At 41.3% G+C, this 22008-nt stretch overlaps 1 protein-coding gene and 1 pseudogene across 1 annotated transcript in view; both read right to left on the minus strand.

Annotated features, from left to right (window-relative positions):
* ATXN1 (ataxin 1) overlaps window positions 1-17431 on the minus strand; it is a 242775-nt gene extending 225344 nt beyond the window's left edge. Inside the window, exons 1-2 of the mRNA XM_078055720.1 lie at window positions 17297-17431; window positions 14516-14644 (exon numbers count right to left, since the gene is read on the minus strand). The gene's annotated coding sequence lies outside the window, so the exon portion shown is untranslated. The remainder of the gene's footprint in view (window positions 1-14515; window positions 14645-17296) is intronic.
* Window positions 3081-4141, minus strand: LOC144379004 (peptidyl-prolyl cis-trans isomerase A pseudogene; annotated as a pseudogene).
* Window positions 17432-22008: the final 4577 nt, after the last annotated feature.

Genomic DNA, 22008 nt, shown 5'->3' on the forward strand with positions numbered 1-22008 from the left:
TTTTACTCTCTCTCTTCCCCCCCAGCTGCTGCAGAGGAACCTTCAGGTCTCCCAGTGACCTTAGGGAATGGCTGAGCCATGAGATGGAAGGACTCTTGGGTCTGGGGATCTCTACCCTGTGGATACCTCCACCCTCAACTGTGAATCCTGGAAGTTAACTCTCACCAGGTGGCAGTTCTTAATGCACCATCCTTGCTCTCTGTGCCTTCTCCTCTTTGTGCATCTCAGGAAAAGGTCCTTTATGTTCACCTACCCTGAATAATCCACTAGGTTGGTTTGTCTCTTAAAATGAATGGCCCCACCCCCGCTGAGATTTCATAATGCTTCGAGTTTTTCCACTTCCTTCACTGTGGTCAATATAGTTAACACTCAAAAGCCCCCTTATTCCTTTTAATCTACTTGGGGAACCGGGTAAGTGAACTCATTACATCATTAACCTTACTCTCAGTGCCCTGCCTGGCCTTCGGGGCTCTGGGTATCTCAGGGCCTCATCCACAGAGTCAAGGGTAGGATTGTTTTGTCGGTCATTCTTCTCCTTCTTGAGAAGTCTTTTTCCAACTATTTGCAGATTTCATAAGTAGGTTAGGGTCGCAAAAGTATGTGTACTGGATAAGAAAACTAGGATCATATTCTTGTTATGACAAATTTCACAGAAGTGACATCATGTGAAACGCCGTTAAAACAGCCCGCTCACTTCATTCTTATTTATTCAGTTTACTTTTCATGGGGAAGGGATGAAGAGAAAACTAGAGAAGAAAAGATGACAGTGAAGAAGGGAAGGAACCCGTAACCATGCTACCTCTTACTCTGTACGTATGCCCCTTACTACATTATTGAATGTTACAGGGTACGGTACAAACTCTAAATTAAGATAGAACTTCAATTTTGTTCATTCCTAAAACTTGGCTTTCTATCCTTGCTTCTTCCACGACAATGTTCTGGCAGTCTCCACCCTCATCTCTTTGTTGCATTTCTGAAAGGTCCGCTAGGTTAAACGACCCTCCTCACTCATGCTCTCTCTCTAAAAAAAAAAAAAAAAAAAAAAAAGTACCTTTATATGGAACCTTTAGATAGAACCATTGACTATAATTACAATTTAGAACTATGCTCCCTATGAAAAAGATACTGAAGTACATACAAAGACCATAACAAGATTATTTGGGCTGCCTGGGTGGCTCAGTCATTAAGCATCTGCCTTCGGCTCAGGTCATGATCCTGGGGTCCTGGGATCGAGCCCCGCATCGGGCTCCCTGCTCAGCAGGAATCCTGCTTCTCCCTCTCCCACTCCCCCCTGCTTGTGTTCCCTCTCTTGCTGTGTATCTCTCTGTCAAAAAATAAATAAAATCTTAAAAAAAAAAAAAAAGAAAGATTCTTCATCCCCTGAGTTTGAACATAGAGGGCACCTTGTGGTCACTCCATAGAGTGTCACTGCCAATGTCCACTCTATGAAAGATGTCATTTCTTTTTAATTCTACACAAAACATCTATTCGTATTATGAAACATACTGCCATTTAAACCATGTTTTAAATATACCGTAGGCAATTCATAGTTCATGGAGAGCTCTCATCATCAAGAAGATATTGGAGCTGAAGTTTACATGCTGCAAAAGTGATACACAACGCTTCATTCTGGACTAGAATCAGAACCACAATTGCACACTTGTAAGAATACCAAGCAGTTTCCATGTACAGTTAACCATAAAAGGAGTTAACGTGCTCTTCAGTTTCCTATTCTCAATAAAATGTCTATTTATTGTCTATTTTTGTCTAACCATTGGATGATATCAAAAAAGGGGTAAGAACTCAATTTTTAAGAAACATAACTTAAAATGTTGATTGTGAGAGGAATGGAAATCTTCAAAGACCTGCATGCAAAGACCTTTAACACATAAATCCAATTTCTACCAGCCATAATCAGATGCATAAGTCCAAGTGTGCACAAAGTGAATACACCCACTCTTCTGCCCCTATCCTGACGTTACCCAAGCCCCAAGACTGATTCCGACTGTGTGGGATAACAGCTCATAGCTACTGATGAGGAGGCTACCAGCTTGTTGCAGAGATAAAAAAAAAAAAAATATATATATATATATATATATATATATAGACACACACACATATATATATATACACACATATATATACACACACATACATTTATGGATATGTGTGTGTGTGTGTATATATATATATACACATGCATATATATAGTCATCTTTGAAGCCGAAGTGGAAAATTGTGAAATAAATGATGAAAACAAAGGAATAAAGGATACAGAAACCCTTTGCCAAGTAACACAGAGAAGGGGCAAGCCAAGAGAAGAATAACATAGCCTAATCTGTCCAGAAGAACATTAACCAAGAGTCTGCTCAATGGGCACCATTATATAAACCAAGTCCAAAAGACATAGTGTCTAAAGATCGGGAGCTTGAAACTTCAGCACACCAGCTTATTTTTCTATTTCTTCTGTAAAGTTCCTTGTGCTTTTATGGTATTTTAACTTTCGTGTTTGAGACCGTTGGGATCCAGAGATCGCTATCTTGGCAGAGTTAAAAGAGTATGTGTGGGCTTTTCCTAAGCAGAATGGTGATTTAATAGGTTTTTTTGGTGAGTAGACTCTGAACGGTAGGCTTGACATCTTTATTAAGCATAGAGAAATGCCAACTTGAAAAAATATCCTAACACTGTTCATGGTTGCTGTTAGGAAGAGAACAATCCCCTCAATCCCTTCCCTTCTTTTCATTTGGAGGACAGGGACCACCCCCCTCCCCCCAGTAGGTGGGTCTGAGCTGGTCATCTACGAAGCCATTCAGTCCAGCTCAAGCCATGGGCTTTTTTCTGCTCATGTTTCCTTGGCAGCTTTTTCATCCCCCTTCTTTGCCTAGAATACATAATCCCCCAATGTAGGCCCTCAAATATCTGCTGAAGGAATTATTTCACTTACAGACACCCACGTCACCTATCTGTCCTGTAAGCCTGACTCGGGAATCATCTTTGACTCCTCCTTCTTCATGCCCCACATCCATCCATCACTAAGTTCTACAAGTCTGCCTCTTCAAATGCTTTTAGATAGGCTATCGCTTCTTTTTTCTGACTCGCCACCCCAGGCCCCAGATGAATAGCGTCTCATGACCTCTTATGAGAAGAGGTCTGTTGCTGTTTGCTTTTTATTTCTTTATCATAAACTTAACTCTGCAATCCAGCTAGACTTGGAGGGGAGTAAGGAAAATATGGATCCACAGAACTGTAGTGAGAACACAAAGATTATAGGACATTTCGAGCAGTTGGGGGTGACGGGGTACTCTCCCAAGCTATAGAAGGAATGGTCGGGTGCTTAAGATAACACGGAAGTCAAATTTATTAGATTTGTCCACAGTCAGCAATGGTGATCTTCTTGCTGGTCCTGCCATTCCTGGACCCAAAGCGCTGCATGGTGTCCACAATATTCCTGCCCTTGCTCACCTTGCCAAAGACCACACTTTTGCCATCCAACCACTCAGTCTTGGCAGTGCAGATGAAAACCCTGGAACCATTTGTGTTGGGTCCAGCATCTGCCATGGACAAGACGCCAGGACCCGTGTGTTTCGGGATGAAATTCTCATCATCCGCTTTCTCCCCACAGATGGACCAGCCACCGTGCCATGATGGTGAGTGACGTCACCACCCTGGCACAGAGAGCCCGGAATAATCCTGTGAAAGCAGGAAGCTTTATAACCAAATTCTTTCTCCCCGGTGCTCAGAGCAGGAAAATTCTCTGCTGTCTTTGGAACTTTGTCTGCCAACAACTCAAAGGAGACGCAGCCCAAGGGCTCACTGTCTCACTGCGATGCTGAAAAACACAATGGGACGGACCATTGCTGGGAGGCATCTGCAAGGCCTCATTACCTATTCCTCACTCCTAACTCACCTGCCCTCATCCTTCCCGAGTCCCAGCCACCTGGATATGCTTTCGCCAATTTTATATATGTACCGTCTCACTGTGTCACTTCCTCAAGCGAGAATTTGGAACCGTGTCACCTGCCCCATGAACTTCAAACTCTGATGCCACATCTCAGTGGTCCTCTACTCCGCCCTCCCCACAAGGGCCCAGCTTCCTTTCATACTGATCTCCAGCAACAATACACACAACCCTCGGCCGGCCTCTCCACCTATCCCACAGAGGCCGTCTGCATCCCTCCCTCCAGTCTTTGTCCCTGCTGTCCCTGCTCCTAGACCCTTCCCTGTTTTTTTTTTAATATTAATTTATTTATTTGAGAGAGAGAGAGAGCGCAGAGGGGGAAGGGGCAGAGGGAGAGGGACAGAGAGAATCTTTAAGCAGACTCACCACTGAGCACGGAGTCTGACATGGGACTCGATCTCACGACCCTGAGATCATGACCTGAGCTGAAATCAAGAGTTGGACGCTCAACCAACTAAGCCCCCCAGGTGCCCCCCAGACTGATCCCTGTTTGTCCCACCCATCATCTCTACACCTCCTTTCAAGGTGCTTCTCCTGTGAAACTCATCCTGACCCCTCTCCCCCAGCCATACCCCCTTCCTCTCAACACTCACTGACCCACACTTGCCCCCCGCCCACTGCAAATTCTTGGTTGTATACTGTCATGTATTGCTCTGTAATTGCCTCTTGGGGAATGGTACTGTGTCCTCAGCTAGATCTTCATAAAGATAATTTTAGATTTATAGACAGTTGCAAAAATAGTACTGAGGCAATGCCTTGTCCCCAGCACCAGGCTTTATGTTCAAGTCTTACATAATCATGGGACAATGATCAAAACTAGAACATTAAGCTTGGTCAACACTACCAACTAAATCATGGAATTTATTAGGATTAGGATTTCACCACTTTTTCCACTCCCGTCCTTTTTCTGTTTCAGGAGCCGCTCTAGGTTTTCACAGGACATGGACACGTCCTGTCTCCTCCAATTTGTGCAGTTCCTCAATCCTTCCTCATCTTTAAGACCATGACACTTTCGAAGAGTACTCCTCATCAGCTGTTTTCTAGAATGTTCTTCAACTGGGGTTGGCTATTTTCTCTTGATGACAGTGGGATTACACAGGAGTGGGAAGGACACCCCAGCAATGATGCATCCTTCTCAGCATTTCCTACGAAGGGGCACCCAATGTCAGTATGTATTATTGGCGATGCTAAAACTTAATCACTTAGTTAAGGCGAGTCTCTCAGGATTCTCCAGTAGAGTTACATATTTCTTTTTGTAATTTACTAAGTATTTTGGAGGGAGATACTTTAAAATGCTACAAATATCCTGTTTCTGCTTAATCTTTCACCCACCAATTCTAGCATTCATCAGTGGAACAATGCTGTGGCTTCTAAGCCTCTCATTTATTTGTTTACTTATTGGAATTCTTCCGTAAGGAGAATTCTTTTGCCCTACTTACTTATTTATTCAATTATTTAGTTATATCAATATGGACTCATGGAGATTTACTTTATTCTTTGGGTTGTAGTCCACTATTACTTCATCACGCATGCTGTTCTAACCCCCAGCTAGATCTTATGCTGCACCATAGCAGATGTGACCATGTCTTATACTTCTTAGGCATCTCCCCTCGTGTCTAAGACAATGATAAGGACACGGTAGGTGTCTGACTCATTCATTGACTGAATGACTGACTGATTCAGTCCCTCAACAAATAATGCTCGTCGCCTTGTCTTAGGTGCCAGAGTTACAACAAAATAAAAATTTCTTATTTCAGGGGGTTTGCAGACTAGTTCACAGAGACTCGTGTGTATATCTACAAGGCCCTGATAAAAGTATTTGGAGGAGTAATGCAATAGCTCAAATGAGAATATATTAAACTCTACCTAGTGAAAGAAGAGCAGGGTGATAGGCAGAAAAAACTTCCTTAAGAAAAACAGTACTCCGTTCCCTTTTTACTCCATTGCTCTATAATAATAAAAATAAGTGGGCATATAAAATATCTAGAGACAAATACCATAACACAGCAGATATACCCTGCCTCTGCATCTTCTAAACTAATTCTTAAAATCAAACCTCAGGGGCATGTTTTTTAGGACGATTTAATGTAGTAAACATGGACTCTTTATATAGTGACTATATGCTTTACTAAGAAAATTGGAAAGAGCTAAGGTAAAAAAAAATCTGAGGAGCCATTTGTCTTAATCCAGTTTCCAAATCCAATTTCATAGTTTTTGTGCCTTCACAGGGAATAATGAAGAGCAAATAAGAAGCATCATCAATCAAAGATGGACTCCCTAAGTTTCTTTACTTAATTCAATTTTCTTGTACCGCTCCTACTGTATTTTTCAAACAAAGCTGTTCTTTTCTGCGTGTGATAGTTCAGACCTGCAAACATCCTCAGGAATAATAAACAAACAATCGGGGCACATTTTCTGTCACAAATTACACTCTGTAACATTCTTTATCCAAAGCATTTTGGACTCACAGCAAGCAGAGACGCATCTAACACACAAAAATACCCTGCCTTATTGCAAGAGCTGCAAACAATAGAGAATTTGTATTTTTAGACACTTCTTGACACTGAAACCTGTTAATATTTAACTCCTACTATTGTTCTAAATGATGAATAAGCAAAGGCTCTCCTGCACAACCAATGTTACATCACGCACTCTGGTTGCAACAGTAAATGCTGACGTTTCCTATCGCCCTTTCTAATTATTGTCAATGTGTCTTTTCCATGTTAGGGTATACACAACAGATGCACCTGTGTGTTGTGTCTGTGGCCATCCCCACGCACGTATGCACGGATGCGCACACAAATAGGATCATAGGCATGCGGATTCATCCCCATGTTCATATCCACTTAGAAATCTAGCTTGCTCGGCTGCCTGACACGTTTGTGCCAGCATGCAATTCAGTGGCTTTCCTTTTGTTACCTTTGGTAGGAGATTAAGATAGAAAGCTTAAAAAAAAAAAAGAAAAGAAAAGAAAAAGAAAGAAAGAAAGCAAGCAAGCCAAGAAGATACTTCATGGCGTCTGTGATTAAGAGACAGAAGCCAAGGAGACACTTGGTGAAGATTTACCTCGTTTCACCTTTCCCGCTTCAAGCCTTCTTCCTTCAGCATCCTACTTACCTTCCTCTTGTTCCTAGCCCACTGACCACCCCGCCCCATCTCTCCCCGGACCTCCGGAAAGGAGCATTATTAAATGAAACAAGAGAGCATTCCTTTTTGTTAGGCTGTTATTCAACGTTGACTCAGAGAAAAAAATTTACTACAAAATGATGTGGTGTAAAGCCCAACGGAGAGTGGACAACTCTGTGACGGAACTCCCTGAAAAATTTTTGGAAAAGTCCCATACACACAGAAGGATGTCTGGGCCAGAAAAAAAAATGGGTAGCAGGAAAAAAAAAATAATTCATGAATATTTTTAAATGTTTTCACAATAGATTTTTCCTGTCCGTGACTGGTTCTCCAGGGGGTATCCTCATAGGTGATCACCGCCCCTGACGCCTTCCCCATACGGTAAGTACGGTGCACATCGACAGAAACAGCATGGAATGGGAGTCAGAGTTCACAAAACATTTCTTATGCACGACCTCACTTGATCTTTTTTTTATTTTTTAAGAATTTATTTATTTGAGCGAGAGAGAGAGCACAAGCAGGAGGAGGGGCAGAGGGAGAAGCAGGCTCTCCGCTGAGCAGAGAGCCCGATGCGGGGCTTGATCCCAGGACCCCGGGATCATGACCTGAGCCAAAGGCAGACGCTTAACAACTGAGCCACCCAGGCGCCCCTCCATGTTCTTATTCTAATAGTTATCACAGTGGTTACTTCCACCCCAGAAAAAACTATAAGGAGTTCTACATTTTTATTCAACTGCATTTGTCTAGCATGCACAGTTCTGGAATTTTCCTTTCTGGCCACTGTTATTACGAAGACCCTTGAATTAAACAGAAGGGTTGTCTGCCAGCTCATCCTTCCTGAGCCATTCAAAAGGTGCCTTAACAGAACTTCTCTGCATAGTAACATTCTGATGTCATAAATGCCGAACATGACATAATCCTACGCAGGAGGGAAAAAGGAAAAAGTAGCTCTAAACAGACAGATCCATTTCTGTGCCAACACAACCTGATAATTAGACCAGTAGGAAAAGAGAGAGAGAGAGAGAGAAAATCCCCAGATGACAGCTTAATGGGACATCGGGTGAGACCCCTCTTTGGCGTGTGTGAAGGAGAGTCTTCACTGCGGTCAGCGTAGAGCTTCTAGAGCTGCCGGCCACCCTCTCTCAGGCGCAGCGATGATCCGACTCCGGCGTACCACCCCTCCCTCCTTGCCGCCCAACTCCGCTCTCCTGCTGTTTTAATTGGATTATTTTGGAATCTGCTATTTCTGTCTCGCTCCTTTCCCCAAACTGTCATATAAGTACTGCAGCTTGACTATTACTCAGCTGCCAAATTTCACTCCCGAGACGGCTGTATTTCAGCGGCAAGTGAAGTGATATTCCCTCCGTGCCATCTGAACACTAGCTTAAGGGGTTAAGCATCGGGGGGCGGGGGGGGATGCCTTTATGCAGGAAAGGAGTATTTGTTTTATTCTGTCTCATCATCATTACTGGAGGACCAGGTCATCAGCTCCACCTGAGCGTGAACGGGGGAACCTTCCAGAAAACACTTCACGCAGATACGCAAACGACGAGGACTTTTCCCAGGTTCTTTCCTACAGGGACCGCAAAACCTCAAAACATCCAGAACGTAAGATGATGATCATTTTTAGAAGGGATGAAGCCTCAGAGAGTAACCCATTCACTACAGATATAAAACGTGGAGGCGCAGGGTACATGGCCCTGCTGATCCCCAGGCCAAGGGCGTTTCCCCCTGAACTTGGGTTCAGCCACAGATGCACGCAGCGGATCACATCTCTGCTGTAGGACCAAAGACAGCCCCGGCTTCTAAAACATGTGATATCAGCACTAAATTTCTTGTTCTGTTTGGTTAACGTTCATTCGTTTTAGACACTCGGGATCTAAAGTTGATCTCTAGGAGCAAGAAACCAGAATGTAAATAGAGGGAGAAGCAGAGTAGAAATAGTAGCAGTAAATAGCGCTGGGCCAGGAAATGTGCAAAGGTCTGTATGTCTATAATCCTCACGGTGACCTGCTGTCCTCACTTCAAAGAACAGAAAAAGGAAGGATAGAGAAGACAGAATGTTTCTGAAGAGAAAACAGGAGGGACCGAATGTAACTGCCAAGTCATAGAAGCTACCTTCCCAAATTTTACTAAAACATTTAGTGAAAACCTAAATTGGAGGGGGTCTTGAGTTAGGGAGGCAAGGGGACTAAATGATCTTCAAGTTGCCTTCTATGTCCAAACACTACAACATCAGAAGCTATAACATCTAACATTCTACAATTTAGAAAACATATTTAAATGCTTCATTTAAATGATAAACTTGATAAACTCTATGAGAAAAAAACACTAATTTGAAAGGTACCACAGAATACTGACCCTTTGATATTTCTCCTTCTACTCATTGCTTAGACTTGGAACAGTGCAGCATGTCAACAACAAGAGCAGCATCCATGTAGTAGAGATGGCAGAATCTCTGCAGCATTCCACCTTAGGGTCTCAGAGACAAAATGGTAGGCTTTGGTGTCAACCTACATCGTGTTTTTTCCATGTGTTTTCCTCCCTCAGGTGACACAATAATCTACCTTATTTCCTAAGGTAAAGGAACTACGTGAATGTCTGCACACTGACACAGTCAATCACATGATTTATGAGGCTTTCAAAGAAAAAGCGCTTCTGGTAAATTTAGAAACTCGAATATACTCCAAAATCATTTTGAAAAGCTATGCCTACATCTAAAACACTATGTACTCTTGAGTCTTTGTCTCTACGGTTTTCATTTTGCCACGAAACACATCATTAAGTGTTTCAAAATAAATACCTTCCCCCAAACTGGCTATGAATTATGGAGGCTTTTTTTTTTTTTTTCCAGGAACTGGAGTGGAAAACGGAAGAACATATTTATGCTGAAAGATAAGTTTGGAGGAGATCTCTATTTTAAATATCTAATGAATATCAATAGGGTTTTTAACCGTGGAAATGTGTGTTGCAAAGCCCAGAAAGCACAGTATATGCATGTGTTGGATGGTTGGGTGGGTTGGGTTGGGGAGTGGGATAAGCAACTAAACTGGGTGTGTCAAAGAAAGAAAAAGCATTTAGGTAAAGCATATGGTAGAGGTTTGAGCCCCAAAAGAAAGCAGTTGACCAGGGAAAGACAAAATAGAGAAAAAGCTCCCCCGCCCCATGACAGTCAATCCAAAGCCAGAAATACAGTCTTTACCTAACCCATGCTGAAGGCCAAAAAAGACAAAAGAAATCTCTGAGTGGATTTTATTATTTAAGAGACCACTAAATACCTAGGAATGGAGGGAAGAAGGCCAGAAGAACCACAATCCCACAAACAAGCAGAGTGGAAAGGCACCAAATACTGGAGAGGCCAAGATGTGACGATCAAAGAGACTATTTTGATATGGAACTTCTATCCATCTCAAGTTAACCAAGTAAAATTAACTATGCTTGTGCACAGAAGGTAGAATTAATTATATACTTAATCTCCCCCTATAACATGAACGGCGGTGGATAACAAAGAAAAGGGATGTGGTTAATACAAATTGGAATAAGGTACACAGGTTCTGGTAAAGCAACCACACACACCCCCCCCCATTCTTTGGGTGGTAGCTGAACAGAGAAAGTATCTCAATATACCATGCGTCACCCACTCTTCTATCTAGCATGTTCATAGAGTCACAATTGCTTAAAATATGGCTTGCCAATCGCGGGCGCTATTTAGATTACCTACGTTGAGATCAACAGCTCCCGGAATGTTCCCGGCCCTGACCATGCTCATCCAAGCAGAGTTCCACAGCTGTCTTCTCTCTTTACTTTCTACTCCATTCCCAATCTGGTCCCACTGTCAATAACCACAACCTCACTGCCAACTGCCGACTGTTCCCTGGTTCTTTCTGCCTTTCAGATCAAAGGGTCTTTCTCCATTGGCTTCTCTCATTTCAGATGCATTCTCTGCCTCCTTGTAGAACGGCCCAGTTCAGCTCCATGTTCACCTGAACTAGGTTATAATGCTATCGACTGCACCTCCCTTGGAAATGTGAACTCCATTAGGGCAGGTCTCCTGTCTGTCTTGTTCCATTCGCGATCTCTAGTGCTTAGAACCATACCAGTACATCGTAGCCCCCCAAAGAGGTATTTGCTGAATGAATAAATGGGTAATACATGACTGAATGGAGTTAGAATTTAAAGACACGGTCTCAGCCTCTTACAATTCGAAAGCTGTGCCTCCATTCTGTACCAGCAGAGTCCTAACTACCCCACAGGCCCTGTGGGACTCTATGAATTGAGTTTTCAACAGTGGTCTTGGCCTGGTCTTACAGACAGGTTTCCTCCATGACTGCAAAAATGGTTTGGTTATGGAGACAATCAAAAAGTGCTGGACCATGGGTGTGAGGCTAGAGCACAGTTAAATATGGTGGAATATTCCCGCACTCTTCTGCCTCCCTAGAGACATTCGTTCTGATAAGGCCCTGGATAATCCACACGTCTGCATTTCTGCACCCCAGCCAGGGATTTGCAGCAAGAGAACTGTTTCTTCCTCTCTGTTTGAGTTCCTATTGATTCTGTAGTTTAGGAGGAGTCCAAGTGCTATCCAAATACCAAATGTTCCATATGGTAGTGCTATTACCATTCTCACTACCGTAACGTCCAGCTTTCCTATCTACCTACACTCGTGAGGTGCCTCGCTGGAGTCTGGCAGGACACTATGAACTCTTTTCCTGCCCCATATTTGCTGACACATTTATTGTCCTCTCTCCCTTTATGAACTTACTCATTTAATCAAAATAACAGATGTATGTGTACAAATACAAGTTGCATTTCCTTATTCGCTCTTACAATCATTTATGGGAGAATAATTTATGAGCCATTAAAGAGAAGTTCTTAGGCTAAACTGTTTTAATTAGGAATTCAGATGTTCCTCCTCTTATTGAAAAATACAGAGCTGTTCAAGTTAGACTGTAAGTGTGGGCCAAAACAAATATGCGGATTTACACACAACGGTTGCAGAATAGCCAGTGAAAAGCGTTAACCAAAGCTCACCGAGTGGCCTTGTGTTTGTCTCCTTAATGCCAAATAACCCTTTGCCTCTTTTTCCTTCTATTTTTCAACTGTCTGATATAGCTAAAGGATTGAGGAGCCTCACAACCCCACAGGTTTCCCTTCTGTGTTTATGTGGGATGAAGCATATGTTTCCTAAGAGCTGGGCGGGGGGCGGAGGGGGGCGTCTCTCACTCTACCTTCTTGTTCATTTAATTAGGGAAAGGAAGCTTGTTTATCATGGGGGAAGAGATGAGGCTGGTAGCTCACGCACCGAGCCAGACGGAGACTCTCCACGTGCAGCTCAAAGAGGCCAGGAAGCCTGCCTGACCCAAGGTGCTCGCTGGGGTGCAGGGGCAAGGCACCCTGCTCTCACACAAGGGCTGCCTCAAGGGGTCACGGGCCAGGTGACATCGACGGATGTCACGGCTCTGTGCTCAATGGGTCTCTCTGACTTGCAGGCTTCGGTCAGACAGTTTCTCCAGAACTGTGATGACTCCATTAATTCAAATTAAAGCCATTCAGAAATATATTAAAACAATTTTTTTTGGGGGGGGGGGGATACCAGAAGAGGATGAAAAGAAAGAAGCAGAAGAAAAAAATAATAATTTTACAAGACTGGGATTACACTACGTTTAAGCATCATATTTTGCTTTCTTTTTACTTTTATCACGAGCGGTTTCTGCTACCATTAAATGGTGTTTTGAAATGGGATTTTTAGTAATTTTCAACATTTCACTCTATTTTGTTGCCACAACATCCTATGAGATACATACTATTATTCTATAAATTTTATAACCTTAGACAAGATGTAAAGTAACTTGCCCAATGTTCAAGAGAACGGCAAAACTGGAATTTGAGTCCAAGCAGTCTGGAGCCTGCAGTCTTGTCTACAGTGATCTGCAGCCTCTGAATCACATGGAGCTGCCGTAATTATATTGAATCATGCTCCCAGTGTTGGACAGGTACATACACAGATAGACACACACATACATATACTTCAATTTCAGTATAATTTCAGATCCATGTTTAATGTGGGCCATTTATTAAATACTTTTACTCTTATTAAGAAATGAAAAACTATGTTCTCCGTTGAAAAAGTATTGCTATCCAGTGATATTGCGGTTGTCTAAAAATACTTGGCCGAAAAAAGGGGGACAACTCGAAATTCTCTAGGACCCTTCCACGCCTTCTTGATTTAAGTGTTATTTCTCAAATGTCAAAAACTGGTAAGTTTTAAGCATGCTACTGTCTATTGGAGGAAAGTTCTTCAAAATAGTATGATTTATAAATTTACAAATAAATGCCTCCCTGCAAAAAAAAAAAAAAGAGACACGAGATACCATTTCTCATAATCAATTTCTCCGCCCCCCGCCCAGCTCTTTGTTTTCAAAATTCTCAGCCCTGGCAAAATTACATGGAAACAGGTACTCTCGGGCGCCTGGGTGGCTCAGTCGGTTAATCGACTGCCTTCGGCTCAGGTCATGATCCCAGGGTCCTGGGATCGAGTCCCACATCAGGCTCCCTGCTCCGTGGGGAGCCTGCTTCTCCCTCTCCCACTCCCCCTGCTTGTGTTCTCTCTCTCTGTCAAATAAATAAATAAATAAAATCTTTCAAAAAAAAAAAAAAACCCAAGCAAAAAAAAAAAAAAAAAAAAAAACAGGTACTCTCATATACTGCCTCTGGAAATATAAACTGGTATGACTTTATAGAAAAATAATCTGGCAACACGTAGTGTCAAAAAGTCCTAACACTTGAAAACTTTTAAACTCTCCAATTTACTGGTAAGGGAGTATCCTAAGGAAATCACTAGTAATGGCAACTAATATAAAGCTATAAGAACATTCATGGTAGCATAAAAGCCAAAAAAAAAAAAAAAAATAGAAACACCCTAAATGTCCAATAGAGGGGATCAATTAAATATATTTTAGGATATACATTCAATGGTCTACTATATATAATCATTAAAAATCATGCTGTAAATATATATCCATTGGTATGAAAAGATGTTCATTATTACATATTTAAGAGGAACAAAAAAGTTAGGTAATAGTGTATATTGTATTATTCCCTACTATCATCTGATGGTAGTCTCTCTAGCTGAATTTAGGAACACCATGTCATCAGAATTCTCTCTTTCTTATCAATGCCTTATCATCCATCCTAATCAGTGATCTCAAAATAATTAGAAGCTATTTTCTTTCCCACAAAAAAAGCAAGGGTTCCATTTTTATAAGACACAGACAGAAGAAATAGCTGGAGAATATGCATCTCTAAATGTATGTTTATGTGGTGTGTTTGTGTGTGTGTGTGAGAATAGGTATGCATACATCCCCACCACTCTCTTGGGAACCTTACACTAAAGGACGGTTATTTTTAGTTAAAGATTTTGGAGATATTTACCTGTACCATGTGCTTTCATCACACTGGAGAAACATAAGCCGTCAGTTCCTTCCCAGTGGATCTTTCCACACAGATTTTGCTTGAGTGGAGGGGGCGGCAGTAGAGAAATTCAGTGTAAAATGCCTAGACCTGTAATTATAAAAACAATTTCCCACTGAGTTAGGCAGCTTTCAATGGCCTTCATTCACATTAGCTGAAGTCACAGAAAAGAGAAACATAGTTGCATAATCTCTCTCTCTCTCTCTCACTCTCTCTCACACACACACACACACACACACACACACACACAGTTCTTATGGCAGAATGTCAAAAACTCAGCAAGCAGACCCACAGCAGGTCCTCATCTCTGGGGATGAGAGGGTTCTGGCCAGGGGTCACACCCCACCCCATCTTCTAACTTCAGGGATATCACCGTCAAGATGATGTCGTCCCTTCCCCTCCTTCCCTAATGATTCTAAAACTTCAGAGCAATAAAAAAAAAAAAGAATAGTTCTCCTCCAGAAAATGTCAGCAACATTACTGAATTTGATGGTATCTTAAGATTCCTTCCAGCCACAAAGTGAAGCAAATTCAGTACCTGGTTTTATCATAACAGCCTGTGTCCACTTTCACAACTCTATGTGCCTCTCTGTTGATGACTCAGGTCCAGCACGGTACTGGTGATAAAATTCAAAGTCATCACTAACATTTACTGAACACTTAATATGTTCTTGGCTTTATGCACATTACCCCCACTGTATTGCACCCTGTAAAGTAGCTGGCAATCATTACTATCTCTGTTATTGACAAGAAATCTGAGCGTTCGGACAGCTAGCAGATGTTAAAGCCAGGATTTAAGCCAATATTGTTCACAGAGGCCATGTTTATAATTTCAGTATTGTACCATCTCTCTCAAATTGATCTTGCTATCAACACGCCTGTATTTATTATAAAAACATTAAGTATAAAATTGACATCACCTTATTTTTTCCCAGAGTTGATATGTTACATAGGTCTTAGCATTACTAACTCTTTTTGGATGTGGCTGCCCTTCGATTTTAATTCCCAAGCTAAATTGAAATCAACATGTTGCTATTTCAATCAAGAGTAAATTCATAGTTATTTTAGTCAATTAAAAATGCCAACTAATCCCAAATCCAGATGCGAAACCACAAAGGAAAAACCTAAAATCCAAGTCCTCCCTAAATGGCTACATTTTATTGGAAAGAAGAAAGATTAACAAAATCAAGAACCTATGTGAATACCTAATTTAAGATATGGAAGTAAAGAAAGGAATTTCTATATATTATGTCTATGGTTTAAAAAATACTTAAACATTTTTACCTATTTACCTATTTACAAATTCTGTATACTACAGGTTTTCGAATCACTGCAACACAAAACAGATGTGAGCCTATCAAGAAACCAGCAGTTATTTATGGGTCAATATTAATTTCCCTTTTAGACGTGTGTGTGTGTGTGTATATTTCTTCGAACTATTTTGGCTATATCCCTCTGTGTTTTTATGCATGCCACTCCCTTTGATTAGCATGCCTTTTACTACTTGCCAACTAGAAAATGCCTATTCATTCTTCAAGGCCAACCTCAAACCTCAATTCCTTATGATATCCACTCCCCCCAATCTGATGTTTCCTGGAAATCCAAGCAGTGGATTCTGCCCTCTCCTGTTTTCCTAGCTCAGCAATGGGCACCAACATCACCCTGACATCTTCCTCTACCTAACTATGCCCGATACCCAACCAACCAGTCATGGATTCTACCACCAGCACACGGCCCTTCTAACTCTCCCCTATACCATCACCCCTGCTCTAGGCCACCAAGTAGCAGGACTCACCGAGACTATTGCATTGGCCTCCCAAATGGTCTCCCTGCTCCCACTCCTGCCACCCTTCAGCCCATTCTCCTTCTGCCCATCCTCAGCTCCTGCTTACAGTAATGCAATGGCTTTCCATTGAGCTAGATTCTTAACATGGCCTCCAGGGCCCAGTACGGTCCAGTCCTTGTCCTCTTTTCCAGCCTGCACTCCAGCTTTTCCAGGCCTACTTTTAATTCCTAAGGAGCACTTTGCTCTCCTAGGCCTCAGGGCCTTTGCACATGATCTCCTCTTCTCCCCAAATCACCCACCTTCTTCAGATGACCCTGTATTCTCTTCTCCTTCAGATCTCAGTTCAGTCCTCTCCCGCTCAGGGGAGACTTTCCTGACCTCCACGGCCAGGTCATTACCTCCTACCACATGCTTTGAGGGAAACACTTTCCTTTTTTATACCAGTCACCTTTATACTTTTTTTTTTTTTTTTTGCTGGATTCGTTGATTAATGCTTGTTTCTCTAACTAATTAGAAAGCTCCAGGAAAGCAAAACTGTGTACATTCTTGTCCACCCTTTTATCCTCAGTATTCAACACATGCTTGGCACATTATAGACATTAATTTGCTGATGGCTTTTCAACACAGAGAATCTGCATTCCTCTGGACAGCATGCGAGGCTCCTTGAGATCCGACCCCAACCTGCCATGTCCCTGGTCCAGCTGCCTGGACGCTCAGCACTTCCGTCCCTGTGGCTTCCTGACCTCACCATCCCTGCCTTGCTCTTGCTCATCTCCACACCCTCGTCTTCTCTGTCCCCTCTGCACGTCATCGTTTCAAACTCATTCATCAAGTCTCAGAGATAGGACTCCTCTCTGCAAAGACCTCTCTGATACTTTCTAGGAAGCTGGTGCCCTCTTTCCCTGTTTTTCTACAACACCCTGTACTTTCCCTATTAAAGCAATTATCAGGGGCACCTGGGTGGCTCAGTCAGTGAAGCGTCTGCCTTCGGCTCGGGTCATGACCCCAGGGTCCTGGGATCCAGCCCTGTGTTGGGCTCCCTGCTCAGCGGGCAGCCTGCTTCTCCCTCTGCCGCTCCCTCATGTGCTCTCTCTCTCTGTCAAATAAATAAATAAAATCTTTAAAAAGAATTAAGCAATTATCATATTTTCTTGTACTTTTATCTTAAATGAGTCCACTTCTCCCAATACACTGGAAGTCCCGTAAAGGCAAGACACTGTACTATCTCCAGATTTTAGCATGGCAGCCTATAACACGTAGTCTACAAATCAATATTTGTGGATGAACAAAAGAACATATATATACATATATATATACACGTACAAACATACATATGCATATACGCATATGCATATATTCATATATATACAAACATACATATGCATATATATACTTATACACACATATCTACTATATATACATATAAATTTCACATGGGCAAAGCTTCAGAATTGAGTATTTAAAATATGTTTTTTTTTAAGCTTTTATTTATTTAAGATAGAGACTGAGAGCACAAGCAGGAGACCCAGGGAGAGAGGGAAGCAGGCTCCCCACTGAGCAGGGAGCCCAACGTGGGGCTCAATCCCAGGACCCTGGGATCATGACCCGAGCCGAAGGCAGATGCTTACCCGACTGAGTCACTCAGGCGCCCCTAAAATATGTTATTAACATAGCAGTATATTTTAATTATTATTAAACGTGAGATATAATGGTTATAAATTCATCTGTAAAGTTGGCCTAAGAACATCTCCTTTAACTGAGTAGTTGGGGAAATTAAATAATAGTAAGTAAAATGTTTAGCAGAGAGCTTAGCATTCTAGAAGCACTCCATAAATATTAATTGCATAATCATTATCACTATCAACATTGTCATTAGGGCAACCAAGTTGAATTTATAATCCATGTTTCAAATTTAACAGTTTCATTGGCCAACATATTTTCCTATTAAAACATTAATTAGCATTACTATAAGGCCATAAAAATGGCTAAAGTTTGCATCTAGCAAACTAGGGATAAAAAAGAGTCTTACTCACTATAGCTAAAGGACAAATTATTTCAGTCATCTGCCATATATGTGTAGAGGTACAAAAGGATCAACAGAAGAGAAGTATTTCTATATAAAAATTATCTATAAAATCTAAATGATTCAAACAACAAGTCTTATCTTTCCAATGCTATAAACATTTGGCTGAGATAATTAGAAGTGCTTACTACAAATTACTTCTTTTGCTAAAAAAAAAGAAGATAAGAGATACATATTCGTCCCTTTCTTTTAATTACTGGACAGAGTAATGTGACTTGATAAATATGTATTACATATTTGCCTAATGAATATGCCATAAATGTTTGAATTAATAGCAAATACATTTCATGTGTCACCTATTAGATGCCATTCTGATTCAGAATTGCTGAAATTTAAGGACCTAGACTATGCAAAGGAGGGAAAAACAGGCAAGGCAATTTTGCCACAGTGTTTTGGAAAAAAAAATAATGTGAGAACGAACTGCTTACAAGTGTTACCAGTACACACTGGAGCAGAATGAACTGGTAATAATTTATCCTACAAAGCAAACTTTTAATTTGGCCCTTTATTGTTCTTTCTCTTGCATACTGGCCAAATGTACATAATGAATACTAAAGTACTGAAATGTTAACGTACTAGCATCATTGCATTTTGAGATTTCTGTTTTCAGTTCATCTTTAGCTCTGTGACACAGGAAAGCAAGTCAGATTTTTAACTGGGGCTCACCTATTTTTTGAAACATACTAGAGTTACAGAGGGAAAATAATATAAAAATGCTAAATTCTTAACTTCTAATTGTTTTACCACTAGAATATTAAACTACTTTTAAACTGAGTTATAATTCTATTCATTGGCCGCAACCACTGGGCACTTTAACATAATGCAAACACGTTCTTTACAACATAATTAAGAGGAAAAAAAAGTCTCAATTTACTTAGATAATTTTTATCTGAATTTACTATTAATTTCATTATCACGATGCTTGTGTTCATGTCATAAAATCCGGTGAAATCTTAGGAATTTATAAGGCAAAATTCCTCTTTATGCTGGTGCATCATCTGTTGGGGATGCCCTTCTCACTCATTCAAATGTTCTTCCTGCTTTAAGATCTGGCTCAGATATCACTTCCCCGGTGACACGCCCCCACACAGACCCTATTTGTCCTTTGTCCCTGTCGACTGTGAGCCCGTGAGTGTCACTGACCATCTCTCCGCATTTTCCCTAACAACCTACACAGTTGCTGGCGCATAAAATATTCTCAGTAGCTACTGGCTCGATGTGTCAGTGAATACACACACTTTGATACTCTCCACACGGTGGTGAAAACGCCACTAATTGTGATCTAAAGTTAAAGGTTAAAGTAAAAAAAAAAAAAAAAAAAAAATTCCACTTTTAGTGAAATGAAACTCTTAGCATTTTCACTTCCAGATGCACTGACATTACATAAATGATGTCGAAACTATTTTAGAAAAGAGCCATGCTGCACATTTTCCTGTCTGAGAATTAGTCTGAAAAATACCACGCTACACGGGGGGCCTCTGGGTGTTCTCGTGACCAATGTTCAGTTGGGTATTGATTTCACACACTCATTTAATGGAACTCGAGAGCCGGGCTCCACCTCCGCAAACCAGCTTGTCACACCTTCTTCTGCTCAGCTGCTTAAGACGAAGCTGAGGATTCCCTGGAGACGGCTACCCTCGCCTCCAGGACCCCCCGACCCTGTAGCGATGACGCATCTCAGCTGCGGAGAACTTCAGGACTCAACACTGGCGCTGGCGTGCATTTTCCACTTTGATTGTAATTCTTACTCCCACATGGACCAATTTCTCGCAGATCCGCTGTTAATTCTGCAAGAGTGAACCTTTGAGCCGGTGACACTTTGCCTGGCTGCATAACAGATTACATCATCACACACATGCCAAATCCTACCTCACTCAAAAGGCCATATTTTGTTCGGGAAAGAACAGTGGGCAGCAAAAGAGCAAGTTTCTCGTAATAACCTATCCACGCTGACTGTCCACATTTGGAACCATTCGTCACTGCTGGGGCAATAAATATGGATTTTCCAAGAGGTCACCAAGCCTTACTTGCTAGGTCCTCTTTCCTCCGTGCCCCAAGATTTTCTGGGTGTTCACAGGAAGGGGAGAACTGGGGGTTTCTGTGTCTTCTAGCTCATTCCACTTAGTGGTTACTGTCAGCCTCGCCCTATACCCCACGGCCACCCACAGGACCCCAGGGATTTCACTGTCAGACCAGACCTTCCAACCACTCCTGTATGATGTCAAGACTCTGGGGACTCTACTATGAAATGGATAGAATGTAGAAGTAACAAGAGAAAAGTCTGGCTTATGTTATACATTATCACCTTAAAAATATTTGTATTTTTAACAAACTATAGTTAACTATATAGCTTGGTAACTATAGTTAACACTGCTCTATAATATATACGAAAGTGGCTAAGAGAGTAAACTCTGATTTCTCTTCACAGGTAAAAAAATATATATTTTTTTTCTTTCTTTTAATTTTTTGTATCTACATGAGATGATGGATGTTAACTAAACTTATCGTGTTGATCATGTCACAATATACATAAGTCAAACTGTTACGCAGCACACCCTAAACTTAGACTAGTGCCGTATGTCAATTATATCTCATGAAAATGGGAAAAAATTTTCAATCCAAAAATATATACTTGTATTATGCACAATTTGAAACCTACACAAGAATGCATGCAATGTGTATATAATCTATGAAGTGTAACAACAGAATGCTCACTTTTAGTTTCTAGTGTTATTTTTAATTTTTTTCCCCTCTTAGAAACAATGAGGTTTCCATTAGAAACAATACACAGAAGCCAAGTTTCTCTGGGGTGCTGCCTAAGAATGGATTGGCTGGGTCACAAGGTACGTGAACATGCAATCTTATACAACACTACCGAGCTGTTTTCCAAAATGGCTATGCCAATCTGTGCTCCTACCAGCAGTGTACATCATCATTCTTTAAATCATATTAAAATCAAGAAGGAGATCTATTTAATCTAATGCTGTTCTTTTTTTTTTTTTACTTTATAGGCCCAAGTTATGAATATCCATAAAGAAATAAACATCCTACACCTCTCTGTCACATTGGTGAGTTTATACTTTGGTCCTCACTAACCGTAATGAATGAGAGCTACTTCCTAGGTTTATTTCTCCACCTTCAAATGTGGCAATAACTGATAATTTAGATTGGACAAGGATAAATAATCTGAAGGTTCCTCATGGCTTTATTTGCCAATTGTTTAATTCTTAAGCAAGGTGGCTACCAAAGGTGTCAAAGAATGCTCTCTAGAATACATTAGGTTCCAGGGACCAAAACTGCCCACTTGGAACAGGAAGTCATGTAGGAACCTAAAAGACACAAAACTAGGGCAAATTGAGAGAATTCTTTATTTCCTTCAATATTAGAGAGAAACAGAACAGATAACCAAAAGAGATGAAGAAAAGCTTTATTAGCTTTTATTTTAGAATAGCAAAATTTTTGTAATTCAATTTTGACAGGTGTAGGGATAGAGGCAAAGGTTTCTTCCCTCTCCAAAAGACCAAGATCAGAGCTTGAGGCTACTGACCTTTGGTCCTGGCTCAGAGTGTGAATGCCATACGACCA

This window comes from Halichoerus grypus, chromosome 9 (assembly GCF_964656455.1).
Source record: "Halichoerus grypus chromosome 9, mHalGry1.hap1.1, whole genome shotgun sequence".
Lineage (NCBI taxonomy): Eukaryota > Metazoa > Chordata > Mammalia > Carnivora > Phocidae > Halichoerus > Halichoerus grypus.